Genomic DNA, 18,777 nt, shown 5'->3' on the forward strand with positions numbered 1-18,777 from the left:
GTCCTCGGCACACATCTGCCCCTCCCCTTGCGCCCAGCTCTGTAACAAAGACTCCATCTGCCTGGTCAGGGCCTCCTGGTGGCCAAGGACCCTGAGGGCTCCGAGGGCTCTGAAGGCTGATTGCCGACACTGTAATCTGGCAGAGACTGCAGACCCACCATGGCCACCCCTGCGAGGGCGCCTTCTATCACTGAGCCTCACCTCACTCTCAGGAGATGGAGACCTTCAAGACTGCAGGACCTTTGGTTTCTAGAGAGAAGACTACGCCCAGTACTGATTCGGGTCCAATCAGAAAGCCATCCTGAGTGCTCATGGCAGGAAGAGATTAATCCGGAGCATTTTCTCACGTGAGTGTGGAAGGGCTAAGAACTCGAAGCAGGTTGGCGGGGGGGGGGGGTCACATAGAGACCAGCAAGTGCAAGAGTGGGGTGCAGGGATGTCCCTCGTGGGAGTAAGACTGTGAAGCTGTCCCACGGGAGCTCAGCCGGAGGAGATGCCCCACGTTGGGATTGGCTGTGCCCCTGAGTCGGGGGTGGCCTGGGAGGAGAACAACCTTGGCACTCCTTCCTCCTGCCCTCCACCTCCTGACAGGGCTGCTTAGTGGCTGCACCTGTCGGGAGAGGAGCAGGCGCCCATCAGAAGGGCAAACGGATAGTGGGGTGGGGGCAGGACTATGATAGTGAGGACCCTAATGTCCACTGTCCTCTGGCTCTTCCAGGTACCAGATGCTCGGCCATGCCCTTGACTTGGTGTTATCTCAGCACTTACCACATCAGCACAGTGGGGTCAGCATGACAGTGCTCCCATGGCGAAGACGGGGAGACCAACTTCCCCATCACAGCAGGGACACAGTGGGTAGAGATTTGAACTTGGATACGACGTCAGAGTCCACCGTCTTACCCACAGCGAGGTAGCTTTAGCTTGTCTAGTGTGCACACGTATGACCATTCTAAGGCTGTCAGTGGATGGAGGGGTAGGGAGTCCACAGGGGAGCATGAAGCCCGTGTGGAAGGACCATCGTCCTCTCAGCAGTGTCCTGCTGCTGGTGCTTACCAGTGGAGGAAGTGCTACCGATCTCATTAGCCACCAGGACGTCCAGAAGCAAAGTGAATCGAGGGTCCAGTCTTCCTGCCACCATGCAGTTGCCAAGCACGCTGCAGAGGCCCCTGATCAATGCCTGCTGCGGCCGAGGTTGTGGAGGTCGTGTCGGGCCTGCTGCTGTGTCCCTGGTTTTGGAGAGATGCTGTTTCCTTGTGGACCACTAGCTGGATGCTCCTCCCTCCATCCCAAATGCAGTGACGTCCACAGTCTTCCAGTTGTGTTTGGTTTTTTACCGGCTGTGGGCTGGGGAAGGGGTCTCCATCTCAGTAACAGTTTGTTCTGCAAGGACTCAGTGTTCTGGCTGACCTGGCCAGCCCTGAGTGAATCTCTTAGAAAATGAACAGTTACTCTAACTTGACAGCAGAGTTTGTTAAAGTTCTAGGAGTTAAATAAATGGTGTGACTAGCACATTTCCAGATGTGTACACACAGAACGGCAGTCATCAAGATGGCAAAACCATGATCTGTTTCCTTTGCTTCGTCCACTACAAGGTTTGCTCATGCAACTGGCTGTACTTGTTGGAAATGCAACAGCACAGCACATGACCCCATGCAGGAAAGGTACAGGTGCTCCCCACTGCAGACAGATGCAGGAAACCCAACTCCCCACCTTCTCCCCGTGCTCTTCCCCGGTAGGAAGTTGGTTCGTGGGTCTGCTGTGCATAGTGAAATCCAACATGGCAGCATCTGGTGTCCTTCCATCGAGGGCATCCAACCTGCTGGAAACCCACCCTGGAGGTGGTCCTGGGATGCTGTGGGGCAGGTGGCAGCAGGACGCAGTGCCCTGCCTGCTCTCCATGGTGGCCTGTCTCCCACCTGGTCCCTCTTATCACTGTCATCGCTGACTGAAGCTTCCATGAGCTTGTAGGTGAATGGCCTCCAAGCCGGTCCCTCCACCCAACTCCTCCCATGTTAACTAGGTCTTGAGACTTGTGACTCCTTTTTCTGTAATTAGTTCCTTTGCTTCTTAAGCACCTCTGCTGGTTCATGGGGGGGGTGAACACGTACAGATGAGGAAAGGAAGACCCACCGAGATGGGTGGCCTCCCCCAAAGTGGACAAACTACTGTCACCCACTGCTTCCTTCCTACCTGGAGGAAAGCCACAGGGTGCCTGCCTTCCCTCCCCAGGGGCACCTATCCTGTCAGGGTGACAGTGTTTCTAGGGACAGGGGAGGACAGAGGTGCTTCTGGGATAATCTCTCAGTGTTGTGGGTTGAATTGTGTCACCCTAAAACTATGCTGACATCCTGATGCCAGTACCTATGAATGTGACTTTATTTAGGCATACGGTCTTTCCAGATATGCTCAAGTTAATATGAGGTCTTTACATGGGCCCTTAATCCAATGACTGTGTTTGCTAAGGAGGGAAGAGCGCATGGACACACAGAGAGAAGGCCACGTAACGGCAATGCTACAGCATGCTGTTATACTACACTGCACTCTACCAAGTGCTATACCAAGTACAGTAGAATATGACACAACGACACAACATAGTGTAGCATGATACAGTGTGGTAGGGTATAATATAGTATGTCGTGGTGTAGTGTAGTACAGCATAGTATCGTATAGTGTAGTGTTGTATAGCACAGTGCAGTATAGCATAGCGTAATATAGTGTAGTCCAGTATGATATAATATAGTATAGCATAGCACTATAGGCAGAGATGGGAGCCATGCAGCTGCAAGCCTGGTGACTCCCAGGACCGACGGCAACCACAGAAGCTGGGAGGGTTGAGGGGACATTCCATCCAGAGCCTCCGAGGGAACGGGGCCCTGACAACACCTTGATTTCAGGCCTCAGGACCCTGGGATTGTGAGGGAGGACATTTCTGTTGTTTTAAACCACATGTAAGGTTTGTGGTTCTCCACGATGGCAGCCTCAGGAGCCTGTCACGCCCTATGTGCTTGTGCAGGCCGGAGGCTCCACAGAAACGTCAGCGGCAACATGCGAGGGCAGTGCAGCCAGCTCCACGACAGGTCCAGACAGGTGCGGGGCTGAGGCAGTTGCTGTGGCCACCTGGGATTTTAAAAAATGGGGTTCAAACCTTTCCAGATTTGGTCAAACAGTATTGAAGAAAAAGAGGAAAGAAGAGAGAGGGGGTCAGTGAGACAGTCATCCAATAGATAGATGATGTTCAGTGAATTCCGACGCACACAGTTTGAAGGATCACAGGGCTCTGCGGACGGAGCCTCACTTCTTGAAGTGGCTTCTCAGACTACATCTGGTCACTATAATGGCTCTGGCCCACAGATGAGGGACATGTTAGGGTCCCTGTTTGATAGATAAAAGGCAGGTGCAGAGGGAGGTGAGGCCTGCCTTAAATCATGCGCGTGTCCATTCCTGACTCCCGACCTTGTTCCTTCTTCTGCACTGGAGACGCGCTATGAAAGAAGAGTATAGTATGGTGTGGTGTGGAGTAGTGTGGTCACTATAGAGCAGAGCAGCATAGAGTAATGCAGTGCAGTGTAGTACAGCATCGTAGAGTGTAGTGTAGTGTAGTGTCATGTAGTGTGGTATAGTGTAGTGCAGTGAAGCATACTATAGTGTGGTATAGTCGAATCTAGCATAGCGTAGCATAGTATACCATAATATAGTACAGTATAGTATAAGATAGCATTGTATAGTATAGTGTATATAGGGCAGTATAGTGTATAGTATAGTGAATGTAGGGTAGACTAGTGTAGCATAATAGAGCACAGTATAGTATAATATAGCATAGTGTAGCGTAGCATAGTGTATTGTTTTATAGCATAGTAGAGCATGGGTAGTATAGTATGATACAGTATAGTGTGGCATAGCGTACTACAGCGTAGCATAATATAGTGTAGTATAATATAGTGTGGTATAATATAACAGTGTAGCATATTGCAGTGTAGTGTAGTGTAGTATGGTATAGTATAATATGGCATAGTGTAGCATAGTGTAGTGTATTGTAGCATAACACAGTGTGGTAGAGTATAATATAGTATGGTGTGGTGTAGTGTAGGATAGTGTAGCATCGTATAGTGTAGTGTTGTATAACATAGTGTAGTGCAGCATAGGAGAGTGTAGTACACACAGTATAATGCAGTATTGTGTAGTATAGTATAGCATAATACAGTGTAGTCCAGTATAATATTACACAGTGTAGCACGGCACAGCACCACAGAGTATAATATGGAATAGTGTAGTGCAGTATAGTTTCTGTTTTCGGACGTGAGTAGCTATTATGTTTCAGTGAAAGCCTGACTCAGTGAAGCAGCCAGCGTGTCTTCCAATACAAATGATGACACACGTCTACATTACACTTACCCTTTGGAAAGGAACAAGATGGGGAACTTTTTGAGAGTCAGGCAATTTATCCAGTCCAACTAGGGCCACCCAGTTAATAGCCCTTAGTCACAGCATTCTTGGTGCACTTAGATGCTGGCGTCTCAGCAGAAGTAATGGGCTGACTCTCAAAAGCACAACAAACGCCCTGCCGTGATTATGGGCGTGGCCTTTCCCAGACCTCAGCAGGTGCTTTACATGGCGTTGGCAGCACCTGCCTCCGGGGTGGGTTTGGAGCGGGTTGGGGTGAGGCTCGCGACCGCCACTAGGATGGCCCTGGCTCTCTCTGGCAGCTCTCCTGTCCATCCGCAGAGGCTGGCCGCCATTGTCATCTAGGAGCCAGAGCCCATTTCTCCGCGGCACTGAATGAAGCCATTGCCTCTCTTAGGATAATTGGGGTAGAAATAAATCCTGAATGCTTGGCTCACAGGCATTGAAGGTATCAAGATCACACTGCTCCTCACTGGGATAGTCCCTCTCTTTCTTCCCATTCCTTTTTACCTTCCCAGGCAGCCCCTCCTGCCCCCAGCACACTCCACCTGTGCGCCCACCTGCCGTTGGTCCCACGGCAAACACTTCCTGGAGCATTTAAACCAGCAAGGCAATGCTCTGGAAACAATTGCTGACTGTCCTTGTTCCTTCCCGTTCCCCGGAAGAAGCCCACGTGAAATGTTATGATAACCTACAGATGACCATTTCCAGCAGAGAAAGAGCCTACCTTGTTAGGTAAGTGAACTAATTGGCAGAAATTCTCTTATCTGCCATGTGAATCCTAATTTCTGGGGATAAGTATGCAGGAATTCATAGTTGGGGAGAGGGCGAAAAGTGCAAAGTAGCATTTTCATGTCAGAAAGGAGTCATTGAGCAGCAATGTGAAGCCACTGTGTGCTTATGTACATGCATGTGCACACGTGTGCATGCGTGTGTACGTGTGCGTGCATGCCTGGGCATGTGTGTGTGTGTGTGTGTATTAGAATCCTGCCCTGAGCTGGCCTTCAGGAAGGTGAATTCCGGTTTCTGCGCACTCTGCACTCTGGCCATTGTACCGCCATTTTACCCGTTTATATTTCTACATCACCCTCCTTCTTCCCCTTATGGGAGCTTTCAATGTCTTGACTGATTTGATCAAATTGAATACTATGCAACATCAAAATCTGTTGTAAGTCTGATGTGTTATAAGTGATTTTCAGTAGAATGATAGTCGGTGGCTTTAATGAATTTTAATGAGCTTGACTGTATGAACAGAGGTAAACAGCATCTGTGTTTTGGGTGCCATGTTGTCATGGAATTCTAACTCATAGAGGGAAAATCCAGCTTCTGAGAGCAAAGTCCTTAAAGCAAAGTCCTCACTGCCATTTATGGAATTGTCCAGGCTCTAGAACGTCTCACTTCTCTGCAAGGATCTGTCTGTGTGTCACGGAGCACCTGGAGTGTTCTATCTGGAATGCTGGCTGGCAGCCCTCTCCTGGCATTTGAACGAGGGGCAGCTATGTCCTCTGTTTGCCATGCAAAGAAAAGAGGACAGAGCTCAGAGGAGATGAACCCCAGCAGAAAGCGGTGCTTGACCAGCAGGAGAGAAGATAACCAAGAGGGTGAGTGTCCAGGCGGGACCCAGTGTGCATGCCAGGAGCAAGGGGAGGAAGGAGAGGGGCGGCTTTGGAGCAGCTGTGCCCTGAGAGGAGGTGGGTGGGAGCTGAGGGGGGCAGCCAGCAGCTCGGCACAAGGGGCAAGACCCAGGGACAGAAAGCAAGGAAAGCCACAGTGACAGGGACCTGCTCTCTACTCCTCGGGGGCCAGAGCCAGCCCAGGGCTGGGAGGGGAGACAGGGCAGGACACGGCCATGGAGGCCGCTGCCCATGGTCTCTGGAGTGCATGAGGGCTGTGCCTCTTCGGTGGCTGCTGCTCCTTCCGAAGAGTGGCCTGCGGTCGGCAGCGGGGCCTCTGGGGAGAGCTCCTGATTTCACTTTCATGCTCTGCCGCCACTGAGAGGAGTTAGGAAAATACCACAGGCTGCGTGATTTAATCGCCCTGCTATTTGTTAATTAGTCTGTGTGAAGTGCCAATCCACAGTGTGCGTGGGCGTGGGGGCAGGACTGCGGTTTGCAGGGAAGCCAGCCGCTCAGAGCAGAGGCAGTTGGAGTTCACCTGCTCAGCTGCTTCCTGCTTGGATGCTCCGATTTCCAGAGCTGCCCACGTTTCCCAGTCCCTTTGAGAAGTTTTCCATTTAGCAACTGCCTTAAGGGCCTCTCAGTTGTTCAAATAGGAACCCCGATTCCCTCCACCCAAGCCATTTAGGAGGCGTGCAGAACCGAGCCCACCTTCATAACCAGGGTTGAAGCTGGGCCTCCCAACTCCCTGGACCTGTCCCTCTCCAGGTAGGGCTGCTTCCCCAGCTTCACTTGCCCGGAGCTCTGGGATTTCCCCTTCCTCTCCTCCATCAAGGGTTGTTTTCAGGAAAAGATGTATATTAGTCATTTACATGCTAGTGTGAATGAGCTCCAGCCACCACTTCCTGTGATTCATTCAGTACATGTTAACCAAGGGCTGCTGTTCCCGGTGCTGGGGATATGAAAACCTTGTCCCTGCCCTGTGAGTTCTACACTAGAGCAGGAAGTGGAGGGAAAAACATCACTGAAGCCAATCTGGTCAGTGCAATATTAATCCCAGGGAAGCTTTAGGAGCACGGGTACTACTTACTGTGGACGAGGGTTGGTCAAGGAAGGCTTTCTGGAGGAGGTGACAGCTAGGCTGGGTCTTAAGGATGAATGGGAAGAGAGAGGAGAACATGTGGATAAGGCCAGGCAGAAGGGCTACACAGCCAAGTCACAGCCAAGACGAAATGCGGGGAGAGTTCTGGAAGCTGCGTGTTTGGTGCTGCTGGGTAGTGTGGAAGGACAGGCTGGAGCTAGGTAGCTAAGCAGCTTGGCAAATGGAGCTACTGAGGATTCCAAACAGGACCTCTGCAGTCATCTCCACTGCTTATGGGTTGAACCACGTGAAATAGACAATATTCGGCCATTTAGGGCCAAGACAAATGCCAGCTTTGCAGGGTGCAGCCTCACAGAGAGGCTGCTTGGGGGCCTTTGCAGAGGGTGGATGAGCAGAGGGCATCCTCCGGAACCTGCTTGGGGACCCGGCTCTGAGGCCGTCGGGCCAGTGGTGTCCAGATTCTCGTGTAGGCTGGGAGAAAGGGGAGGTTCAAGAAACACGGAGGAAGTGAAGCGGCAGAGCCGGGGGGATGGGGTGCCACAGAGGAGAAGGAGCACTGAGGCTGAGGTCCAGGCTTGCAGACACGTGGACCATGAGTATCCTGCCAGGTAAGAGACAGGGTGGAGGGTAGGGGCTTAGAGCGGCGGTGATGAGCTCGCTTCAGATGAATTTGGAGAGTTTAGGCAACAGTGTATAAACCTGCGTGTGGCAGGGACTCCTGACCTGACAGTGGTAGGATGAATCCACAGGGATGAAGCCGTAGTGGTGGGGTTTTTACAAATGTTGTGGATGATTTGGGGAAGGAGGGCCCTGCCAGTCTCTCTCACATCATATTTTGAGGCGGCCACCGTTTGGCCCAGCTGTGGTCTTGCTCTGTGCTCACAGGCAATTGCATGTCCTGCTGGCTCCAAGCTTTGAGACCAAGGAGGCCTTGGTGATTTGCAGGCCTCCATTTAGGTGGAAGGGTGATGGTTGGGCCTTCCAGGGAACCCAGCTCCGAGGAGTTGTCTGACCCCCTCAGAGCAGCACAGCTTATTAGAGGAGGAGCTGGGGGTCCAGGAGGCACGGCAGGTACTTGGGCCATCCAGGGCCCTCCATCGTGTGTTCCCATGGGCTCCCCACTGGATGGCAACTTTTCCCTGGCTCTCCCTGCCTTCCTCCTCTTTGAGGCCCCTTTGGCTGTGGCCCCTTCCCATTTCATGCACACCCCCAGCTGTGCCGTTGACCTCGACTATTCTAACTCAGTGTTTGCTGATTCTGCTGTCTTCCACACCACATCACGGCAGCTCTGCACATCTCTCTCTAAGTGACGACTAGCGAAGATAACAATCATAACCACAGACAAAGGCCTAAGGCCGGCCATGTGCCTGCCAGACTCTCATAGAAGTGGTTTATATGAACGAGCTCTTTAATCCCTCAACACAGCCAGTAAGTGGCTGAGTTAGGATTTGAACCCAAGGAAGTGGCGTGTCCCTGCTCATATGTAAGTGGAGTCAGGGGTGTGGCAGCCCTTCTTTCCCTTTCCGGGAAAGACATGGTTTCAGCAGGGACCCTGCGGTCAGCATCTTGTCCTTTCCTTTGGTCAGGAGGAGTGACCCTTGTTGGGGAGGGGACCCTAAGGCTGTCGGGGAGGGCTGTGGGCAGAGGGAACTGTGGGATCCTCATCAGATCCACTCTCCAGGCAGCCACCTCCTGGGACCTGCACTGATGAGCATCACAATTAACATCACAATTGTTAAAAAATGTTAAATACCTTCTGACTCCCCTTTTCTCTCAATATAGGTCTGTGGGTGTCTCTTCTGAGCTACACCAGTTTCCAGGTTACCTGGGACCATGGATAACTCTCAGATCAGCAACTTGTCAGTTGATTTCCAAGCTGCTGTTGGCTGGACTCAGACTCAGCAGGGAGCACCTGGGCGAGCCCTGCGCTGCGGGCTGGACTCCGGCCCATCTCGCTGATTACTCTTGCTTTTGCTCCCCAGTGTGTCCTCAAGAGGCCAGAGCCTGCTTGTTGTTTCTTCATGACCAGGGGAGGAGGGGCACCAACATGAGGGTGCTAGCATCTCCCCAGTGGTGGCTTCCCAGGGCTGGGGAAACCCTGGGGGAGGGGTTGGGACAGGGACCTCTGTCGCTTGCTGCCACTGCCTGGGTCAACTGCCTGGCAGGGCTGGCCGCTCGTGCTCAGAAGGCTGGGGCCTTACCTGCCTTCTCCTCTTACCCAGCGCCCATGCAAGGACACATCTGAGTTGGCATTCTGTGTCTGCTCTTGAGCTACTCGCATGATAAGTCTTTGTTGTCCTGTGGCATGTCACCGGTTCATGCTGAAGAGAAATTGTAAAGGACTCCATTGCCTGCTCAGGCCCCATGGCCTCTGTCATGTTTTGTCCCCGTCCCTTTGGGAGCACAGCAGCAGTGGGCTGGCTGGACTGTGCAGGCGAGGTTCAGGGATGAGGTACAGTTGTGTGAAAGGTGAGCCTGCTGGACTGGGGAGCTTTCCTCAAGGCCTCCGCCTGGCTACGATGGCGTTAGGGTTGAGGGGAAGCTTCATCTAAAATGCACAGTACTTGGATGTCAAGATGATGTTGCTGCTCTCAAGATGAGTCACTCTCCACCACTGACTTCCTTTGATGTTCTGAGCTCAGCCTGGAGTCTGACCTGGGACTATAGCACTTGTTCTCCCAAGGGAAGGCTGGCGGCCAAACCCAGCTGCGCACACCTGAACCTGCTCCTTGGCAGAGATGAAGGGCGTGATGTTTCATAGCCACTCAACACCCATGGACAATTTGGCTCCTTGTAAAGAGTTATTCATGCCTTTGAACTGACTTACTTGAAATATAATTGCTCCTATTTTGCTCCAAAGACCGGTGGCGTGATGGGTTAGAGTTATTTGTATTTATTGAGATTGTTGTAATTAGCAATCTCAGGGCTCAGTCTAACTGCATTATCCATGCTGGAAAACTTAAAAAAAAATATAGTCCTTCATCTTCAGTTTTCCAATGGTTGCCAGTTACACACAGCTAATCTTTGCAGTGAAAGTTGTCTTTGGAGAATGTGCTTTCTTGGTCCCGGGTGGTCCTGGTCTTGGGCTGGGATCTAAGTGAGCTGCTTTGAAGTAAGCTGACAATACACAATTATTAAGGCTATTTTGACCTGCGAGTATGGTTTCTTAAAAAGGAACAATTAAATACCATGTAGCAGTTATTTAGACTTTACCATTGACTAAGGAAAGGAGAAAATGGAAGAAGAACTCCCTCCTGCTTAGATGCAGTCGTTTTTTTTGAAAAATAATCTTTTGGGGAATAAACTTAACCAAGGAGGTGAGGGACTTGTAAACAAAATGTTAAAACTGCACTGAAGACTAGAAAATGTTGATGAAAGCTGTTAAAGAAGACACAATTAAATGATGAAAACACATCCCATGTTCATGGATTGAAAGACAATATTGTTAAGATGTCGATACTATAGATTCTATGCAATCCCTGTCAAAACCCTGTTTTTTTTCAAACATAGGAAAATCCATTCTAAAATTTACATGGACTCTCAAGGAACCCTGAGTAGACAAAACAATCTTGTAAAAGAACAATGTTGGAGGTCTCACACTTTCTGGTTTCAAAACTACAGTAATTAAAAAGCTACAGTAATTAAAACAGCATGATATTGTCACAAAGATATAGAAAAATGGAATAGAACATAAATCTTGGAAATAAATCCTCACGTATGTGGTCAAATGATCTTTGGTGAGGGTGCCAAGACCACTTAATGGGGAAAGGACAGCCTCTTCAACAAATGATGTTGGAAAAATTAGATATTTATATGCAAAAGAACGAAGTTGGACCCTAACCTTACACTGTATACAAAAATCTACTAAAACTGGATTAAAGAACTAGCTATAATACCAAAAAGTATAAAATTTCTAGAAGGAAACATAGGGGAAAACTTCATGCATTGATTTGGCATGATTTTTTGCATATGGCATCAAAAGCACAGGTGACAAAAGCAAAAATAGAGAAATGGGACTACATCATACTTAAAAACTTCTGTGTATCAAAGTACACAGTCAACACAGTAAAAAGGCAACCTGCAGAATGAGAGAAAATATTTGCAAATTATGTATCTGGTGAGGGGTTAATATCCAGAATATATAAAGAACATTTAAATCTCAGCTACAACAACAAAATAAGTAACTCAATTTAAAAGTGGGCAAAGGCCTTGAATAGACATTTCTTCAAAGAGGATATACAAATGGCCAAATAAGCACATGAAAAGATGCTCAATATCACTAACATTAGATAAATGAAAATCAAAACCACAATGAAATATCGCCTGACATCCATTAGGATGGCTACAATAAGAAAAACAAAGTGTCGACAAGGGTGTAGAGAAATTGAAAACTTAATGTAAAGTTGGTGAGAATGTAAAATGGTGTGGCCACTATGTAAACCGGTATGGTCGCTCCTCAAAAAATTAAAGATAGAACTATCATAGGATCCAGCAGTGCCGCTTCTGGTTATATACCCAAAGGAAATAAAAGTAGGATCTCAAGTAGCGATTTTTATACCCACATTAATAACAACAGTATACAATAGCCATGTGGTGGAAACGACTAGACATCTATTCTCTTTTTAAAAAATTATTTACTTTTTATTGACACCTATTAGATGTACATATTTTCAGGGTACATGTGATAATTTGATACACTCACATAATCAAATTGGGGTAATGGGGATATCCATTACCTTAAATATTTATCTTTTCTTTATGCTAAGAACAGTTGCATTATTCTCTTCTAGCTATTTCAAAACAACCGATTAATGTTAACTATAATCACCCTACTGATCTATCAAACACCTGGTCTGATTTCTTCTATGTGTAGGTTTATACCCTTAATCAGCCTTTGTTTTTCTCCACCCACCTCTCCTACCCTTCCCAGCTTCTGGTAACCACCAACCCAGTCTCTATCTTCATGAGGTTCTCTTTTTTAGCCCCCATGTATGAGTGAGAACATGTGATATTTGTCTTTCTGTGCTTGGCTTATTTCACTTAACATCATGTTGCTGCAAATGACAGGATTTCATTCTTTTTTACGGCTGAATAATATTCCATTGTGTATTTATACCTCATTTTCTTTATCCATTCATCCACAGATGGACACTTAGGTTGATCCCGTAGTTTGACTATTGTGAATAGTGCTGCAATAAGCATGGGAGTGCAGATTTAAATATATACCCAACAGAGGGATTGCTGGATCATATGGTGGTTCTACGTTTAGTTTTTTGAGGAACCTCCATAGTGTTCTCTACCATGGCTGTGAAAATTCACATTCCTGCCAATGGTGAACAAGGGTTTCCCCTTTCTCCACATTCTCACCAGCATCTGTTATTGGCTGTCTTTTGGAGAAAAAACATTCTGACTGAGGTGAAGTGATACTTCACTCTGGTTTTGACTTACATTTCTCTGATGATTAGTGATGTTGAACATTTTTTTCATATACCTGTTGACCATGTGCATGTCTTCTGTCAAGAAATGTCTGTTCAGATCTTTTGGCCATTTTAAAATCAGATTATTTGTTTTTTTGCTATTTGAGCTCCTTATATATTTTGCTTATTAATCCCTTGTCAGATAAAGAATTTGCAAATATTTTCTGCTATTCTGTAGGTTGTATCTTCATCTTCACTTTGTTGATTGTTTTGTTTACTGTGTAGAAACGGTTTTTTGTTTGTTTGTTTGTTTGTTTTTTCTGGGGAGACAGTCTCACGATGTTGCCCTGGCTGGTCTTGAACTCATGGCCTCAAGTGATCCTCCTACCTTGGCCTCCTAAAGCTCTGGGATTACAGGCATGAGCCACCATGCCTGCCCTTGCACAGAACCTTTTCATCTTTCGAATTCATTCTACAAGGCCAGCATTACCATGATACCCAAACCAGATAAGGATACAACAACAAAAAAGAAAACTACAGGCCAAGATCACTGATGAACATAGATGCACAAATCCTCAACAAAATACTAGCCAACTGAATTCAACAGCACATCAAAAAGATCATTCACCATGATCAAGTGGGTTTCACCCCAGGGTGCAAGGTTGATTCTACGTATGCAAACCAATAAGTATTGAAATGATCACATGATTTTTGTTCTCAGTGCTATTAATGTTCTTGATTCTGTTAATGTTCTGTTCACATTGCAGAAAAAGCATTTGACAAAATAATTTCAGTAGCTGCTGAAAAAGCATTTGATAAAATTCAGCATACCTTTATGATACAAAAAACCTTCAATAAACTGGGTATAAAAGAAACATACCTTAAAATAATAAAGGTCATGTTAATTCCCTGAGTGAATTCATATTAATTCACTGAGTCATGCAGATCTTCCAAATGTTGACACATTTCAGAATACCAACACACTGAAAAAGGTACATGACATCTAGGTGTTATTGCAAAAATAAGTTTTACATCATGGATCCCCAGAGCATGCTTGGGGACCCTCGGGGATCCACAGGCCGTGTTTCTGTGAACTGCTGTATGATCCAAAACACATCCTATCACTGATTTCAGACCCAAGAGTAAAGGAAATTGGCTCAACCATTTTAGAAAGACGGATGCAGAGTTCCATGGCAGAAGGCATGGATGCAGGTGGGGAAGGATGGGAGCCAGAAGGCGGCCCACCAGAGCTCTCGCTGAGGTCTGGCATCACAGCAGAAGTTGATCCTGGGCTTGAGGTGCCTGGTCGGACCCATTTTATCATTCATGTTCACATTTTGTTACCTGCCACCTTACATTATGGCTTAACTGTTTCGTGCGTGCCTGGCTGGTCATTCCACCAGGTAGTTAAGCTTCTCGTGATTAGAGATGAGTATTCCACATTCTCTCTGCACCCCTGGAATGGTGGCTGCACACCCAAGTCCTCTCTGCTTAATGTTCCTCCTCTAGGGTTTAGAGGAGCAGCTCTGCAGTCCGACTGTCCCAGGGCAAAGCCAGGCTCCACGATGAAGAGCCATTTGACAAGGGGTGAGTTAACTTTTCTAAAGCTCTCGGATGCCGTCTGTAAAGTGGCACTGCTCCGAGTGTGCTGTGACGGTTGGAGGAGATAAGGCTTGGAGAGCTCTGAGCACCCAGAAGGCAGTACGCCGCGGCCGATTTTAGTCATGGACTTTTCATCCCGGGGCTCTCCATTTTCACCAGCACTTGCTGGTGGTGGTGGGGATGAATGTGTTCCTCTCTGCAGGTACCGGGCTGGGCTGCCTGCCTTTTTTTTTTTTTTCAGACAGAGTTTTGCTCTTGTTGCCTAGGCTGGAGTACAGTGGCAAGATCTCAGCTCACTGCAACCTCCACCTCCTGGGGTTCAAGCGATTCTCCTGCCTCAGCTTCCCGAGTAGCTGGGATTACAGGCATGCACCACCACGCCTGGCTAATTTTTGTATTTTTAGTAGAGATGGGGTATCACCATGTTGGCCAGGATGGTCTCAATCTCTGGACCACATGATCTGCTCGCCTCAGCCTCCCAAAGTGCTGGGATTACAGGCAAGAGCCACTGCGCTTGGCCTGTCTGCCTATTTCTAAGCAATGAGGAAGGTAGCTTTGAAAACCAAGCACAGGTAGGGCCTTTCTGTTTGTTCTTTTCACACAGTCTTATGAAATATTCTCCACAGTGTAAAATCCTTTCTGTTCCTCTCTTTTTGAAGAGCAGTTGAAGCTGAATATGCCCCTTTGCTCTTTCGTTGCCTAATGCATGTCTAGCAGTTTTTCCAGAAAGACCTTTGGGTCCAGGACCTGGTCCAGCTTCTAAGTCTGCTTTTGCTGAGCGTGGCAGCCTTGACAGAGTCAGGATTCCCAAAGCTTCCCCATCAGCCAACCGCACGTCCGTCTTCCCTCCAGGGCTCTTGTAACATGGGAAGGAGCTTCCACAAGATATTTATGAAATTTTATCAAAATCGTGATTGATGATGATGACCGTTTTTTTTCATGAAATTCTTAAATGACTTAATTTTAGTTTCTTTGTCTATTTTAGCCCATTTCTGCTCCCTAAAGGGACTAACTTCTCAAGAAGAAATTCTGACTTCCTGTTTACATTTTTCTTTTCCTTTTCAGAGGAGAATGTAGTTGGTTCCGGGAGCTAAGTGTGTCTTTAAGATCCCCCACCTCATCCAGAGCTGGGCTGATGCTGTCACTCCTCTGCAGGGTGACCTGGGATCACTCAAAGTATTGATCACTCTGTGCTGGTCTATTCTGTAGGACACTTGTCTCATCTCAGTGAAACTGGGGGCGCAATGGTTCGAGGGACTATGACACGCTTGTCCACTCTGTCTCCTACAGGACTTGTCTAGCCTCATCTCAGAAAACTCAGCCCTTTGGATATTCACAGTATTGAGTTTATTCAGGAAGAGCTTGAAGAAACATTTTTGATCACCGACTGTTTGCTAGATCCTGGACGAAATTCACCCTGCTTTCAAATCCCTTGTGTTCTAAATCCCTTATCAACGATATGCAACTGTCATACCCAAAGGAAAGCAAACACTCATATTTAACGTGTCCCTCTGCCCTGGCTGCGAGTTCTGTGAAGATGGATTGGGATCTGTAACTGTCGTCCCCAGAGGGAAAGAAATACTCATATTTAACGTGTCCCTCTGCCCTGACCACGAGTTCCGTGAAGACGGAGTGGGATCTGTGTGTTCAGCGCTGGGTAGGATGCAGGTAGCCTGCATGCAGCAGCTTCAGCCTTGACACCTGGGTCCTCCCCTGGGTTTTGCTCAGTCCCAGGTAAACGAGGTGTGCAGTCCAGGAATGGGGCCTGTAGGACACCCGAGCCAGTGGCACAGATATGAACTTTACCTGAAAGTCAAGATTTTCATTTCTGCACGTTATTCAAGTATGCAAGCTGGTTGAGCTGAGGCTTCACCTCTTTTTTTTTTTCCTTTTCTTCTCTCAGCCTGACGCAGGGAAGTTTTTAATCTGTTCTTCCTCTTCCTTCTCCTCAGTTGTCCAGGCTTGGGTGTTCAGCACATTCCTCCAGGAAGTTTAGAGTGGCATCTCTCCGAGGGCAAGACCCCGGTGAGGATGGACGTCTTAGCCTCCATGCTGAGTGGAAGGAGAGAGGCTTGGTCCAGCCCTCAAGGCCTTCTATGCCCACCAGGTATCCAGGAAGCCCTGGAGAGCCCCAAGCAGTAAACAGGAGAGGCGCTCCGTGGGAAATGCAGGCGGAGAGGGAGAACTCTTCCCACTGAAGCCTCCGGCCCCGGCTTCTTCTAAGCCTTTGGCGGCTATTAAAAAAATTTCTTCAGTTTTTGCCCACTAATGATGCCCATCATTCTCTGGAACCTGAATTCAGAAGCGCAGGCTCACAGCCATCTGTCTTACATGATTTACAGGAATGCTTTTTATCCTAAAAGCTGGGGCCATTTGTATCCAAGAAGGGTGTAGCCGTAGGAACCTCTGTACCTATATTTAGTAGAGAATTGAGTCAGTTTTCTGGGTACTTAATAGTTTTCTACTTCACGGTGTGTAGGTTAAACTTGGTTTTAGTTATGACAGATTGGGATAACAAGTATAAAAATAACCATCTAATTAATGGCTCCATGTACTGTATGATTCTAGAAAGGATTATTTAGAATTATTGGATCAGGTAAGGTTGTGGACATACTGTGTCTGGATTTTCCTAAGTTCTCTTAAAAAACAAGTTCAGACCAATACGTATATTTATGGGGGAGTGTGTAAATGCAGTCTGCAGAAGGCCCGTGTGGACGCGTCTGGGCAAGAACGCCCATGTGGACGCATCTGGGTAAGGCTGGCAGCCTCACGGAGGGATGATAGGTCATTGTCAGTCGCTGTGGCTGAGTTAAGTTCACCCCCCAATTCACATGTTGAAGTCCTGACCCCTAGGACCTGAGAATGTAACTGTATTTGGAGATAGGGCATTTCAAGAGTTAATTAAAGTAAAATGGAGTGTTAGGGTGGGCCCTGATCCCATCTGACCCATGTCCTTATAAGAAGAGGAGATAAGGACACAGACACACCCAGAAGGCTGACCCTGCAAGGACCCAGGGAAGAGACAGGGAGGAAGGCATTGGAGGGGGCCAGCCCTGCCCACAGCTTGCTGTTGGTCTTGCAGCCTCTGGAGCTGTGAGAAATGAACTTCTGTGTGTAAGCCGCCCCATCCATAGCCACATCCTGGGATTTTGTTCAGATAGCCAAGCTGACTCCCACACAGGTCTGGAGCAAGCCCCCACTGGGAGCCCCAGGGCTCTCCTCTCTCTGACAGTTTTTCTTGTGACTGAGGCTGCTGGTGGAGCACACAATGTCCTTGCCACACTCTTCCTTAAGTGTAGAATCTGATTTTTCTCAGGGAACAATTGAGTGCCCTACCAAACACTCAATTTTCTAAGCTTCCTTTCAGCTCCAGGCAGTGGCATTCAGGCGGAACAACACGGGCGGGTGCCCCTTCCTCTAATGGGAAGGCAGAGGCTCCTGGGAAAGCCCTTCCCTGCTCCTGAACATCTTCTCTGTCCTTGGCAGAGGGACGTGCCCACAGCGGTCTGTGCCCAGAGGCAGCTGTGCTGAGGAAGGGACTGCGGACCGTGGGGAGGGCAGGGCCCTGATCACCTCACTGGCAGGCCTCCCCTATCTCCAGGCTTGTTTTTATGACACAGAAAAACAAGAATATGGGATTTTATGTTTGTTAAGTCAGACCAAGTTTCTGTTATTTGTTCCTAAACTGACTTGTAACTGATGGCAGCCATGACTTGGATAAATCATGGAAAGTGCACATCTAAACACTGTGGAAGGTGGAGCTGGGAGGATGCCTGGGCCTGCTGCAGGACAGGGGCAGGATGCCACCCTCCAGGGAAAAGGTGACAGCTCGAGATCTGCCTGCCATGGTGGTCCTGCCAGTGCTGGAGAGGGATGCAGGGACCATTATGAATTTAGTTCCCGAAATTCCAAGTCTGCTAGCACAAGGCGGGAGAGTATAGCTAAGCAGCCAGGTGAAAAAGAAGTGAGTGTCTTCAGGGACGGAGGCCGACGGCTCAGCACGGTGCCCCTTCACTCTTCACTCGGCCGCGGTGAGGGCAGCACGGGCACCGGCACGGCCGCGGTGAGGGCAGCACGGGCACCTGCACGGCCGCGGTGAGGGCAGCACGGCCACCTGCACGGCCGCGGTGAGGGCAGCACGGGCACCTGCACGGCCGCGGTGAGGGCAGCACGGGCACCTGCACGGCCACAGTGGTGCTGCTTGCTCAGGCTGGCCAGGCCGTGGTGGGTCCCTGGGCTCGCCGTTTGCATCCCAGTGCAACAGATGGAGATGGTGGTGCTTGCCCAGTGGAGAGTGGTCCGGTGCTGAGGAGTTCTAGAATTTTGCATGGAACGGATGAAAACTGAGGAGGTAGGAAGGACTGTCAGTGGGAAGAAGGGCTGCAGTCATTTTGTGTGGCCTTAAGGGCATCCCTGTGACAACAGGCGGAGGGGACGGGTCGTGGGGGTGGTCATGGTGGGCTCCAGACAGGGAAGAAGTTTCCATCAGCAAGAGCTTTCACAAATTGGAATGGACTGCTCCAAAAAGTAGAATTTCCCTGCCCACGGGGGTGTCAAGAGCAGACCATGGGATCCCACCTGGAGGGCAAGATCCAGGGGAATTCAGACAGGAGGTGAGGGTGGGGTGGACGACCTCTAT

At 48.6% G+C, this 18,777-nt stretch overlaps 1 long non-coding RNA gene across 1 annotated transcript; it reads left to right on the plus strand.

Annotated features, from left to right (window-relative positions):
- Positions 1–994: 994 nt before the first annotated feature.
- On the plus strand, positions 995–9,364 carry LOC101154472 (uncharacterized). The gene is made up of 4 exons (XR_008667549.1): positions 995–1,106; positions 3,014–3,087; positions 7,078–7,727; positions 8,902–9,364. It is a non-coding gene; the product is annotated as an uncharacterized lncRNA (long non-coding RNA).
- Positions 9,365–18,777: the final 9,413 nt, after the last annotated feature.

This window comes from Gorilla gorilla, chromosome 6 (assembly GCF_029281585.2).
Source record: "Gorilla gorilla gorilla isolate KB3781 chromosome 6, NHGRI_mGorGor1-v2.1_pri, whole genome shotgun sequence".
Taxonomy (NCBI): domain Eukaryota; kingdom Metazoa; phylum Chordata; class Mammalia; order Primates; family Hominidae; genus Gorilla; species Gorilla gorilla.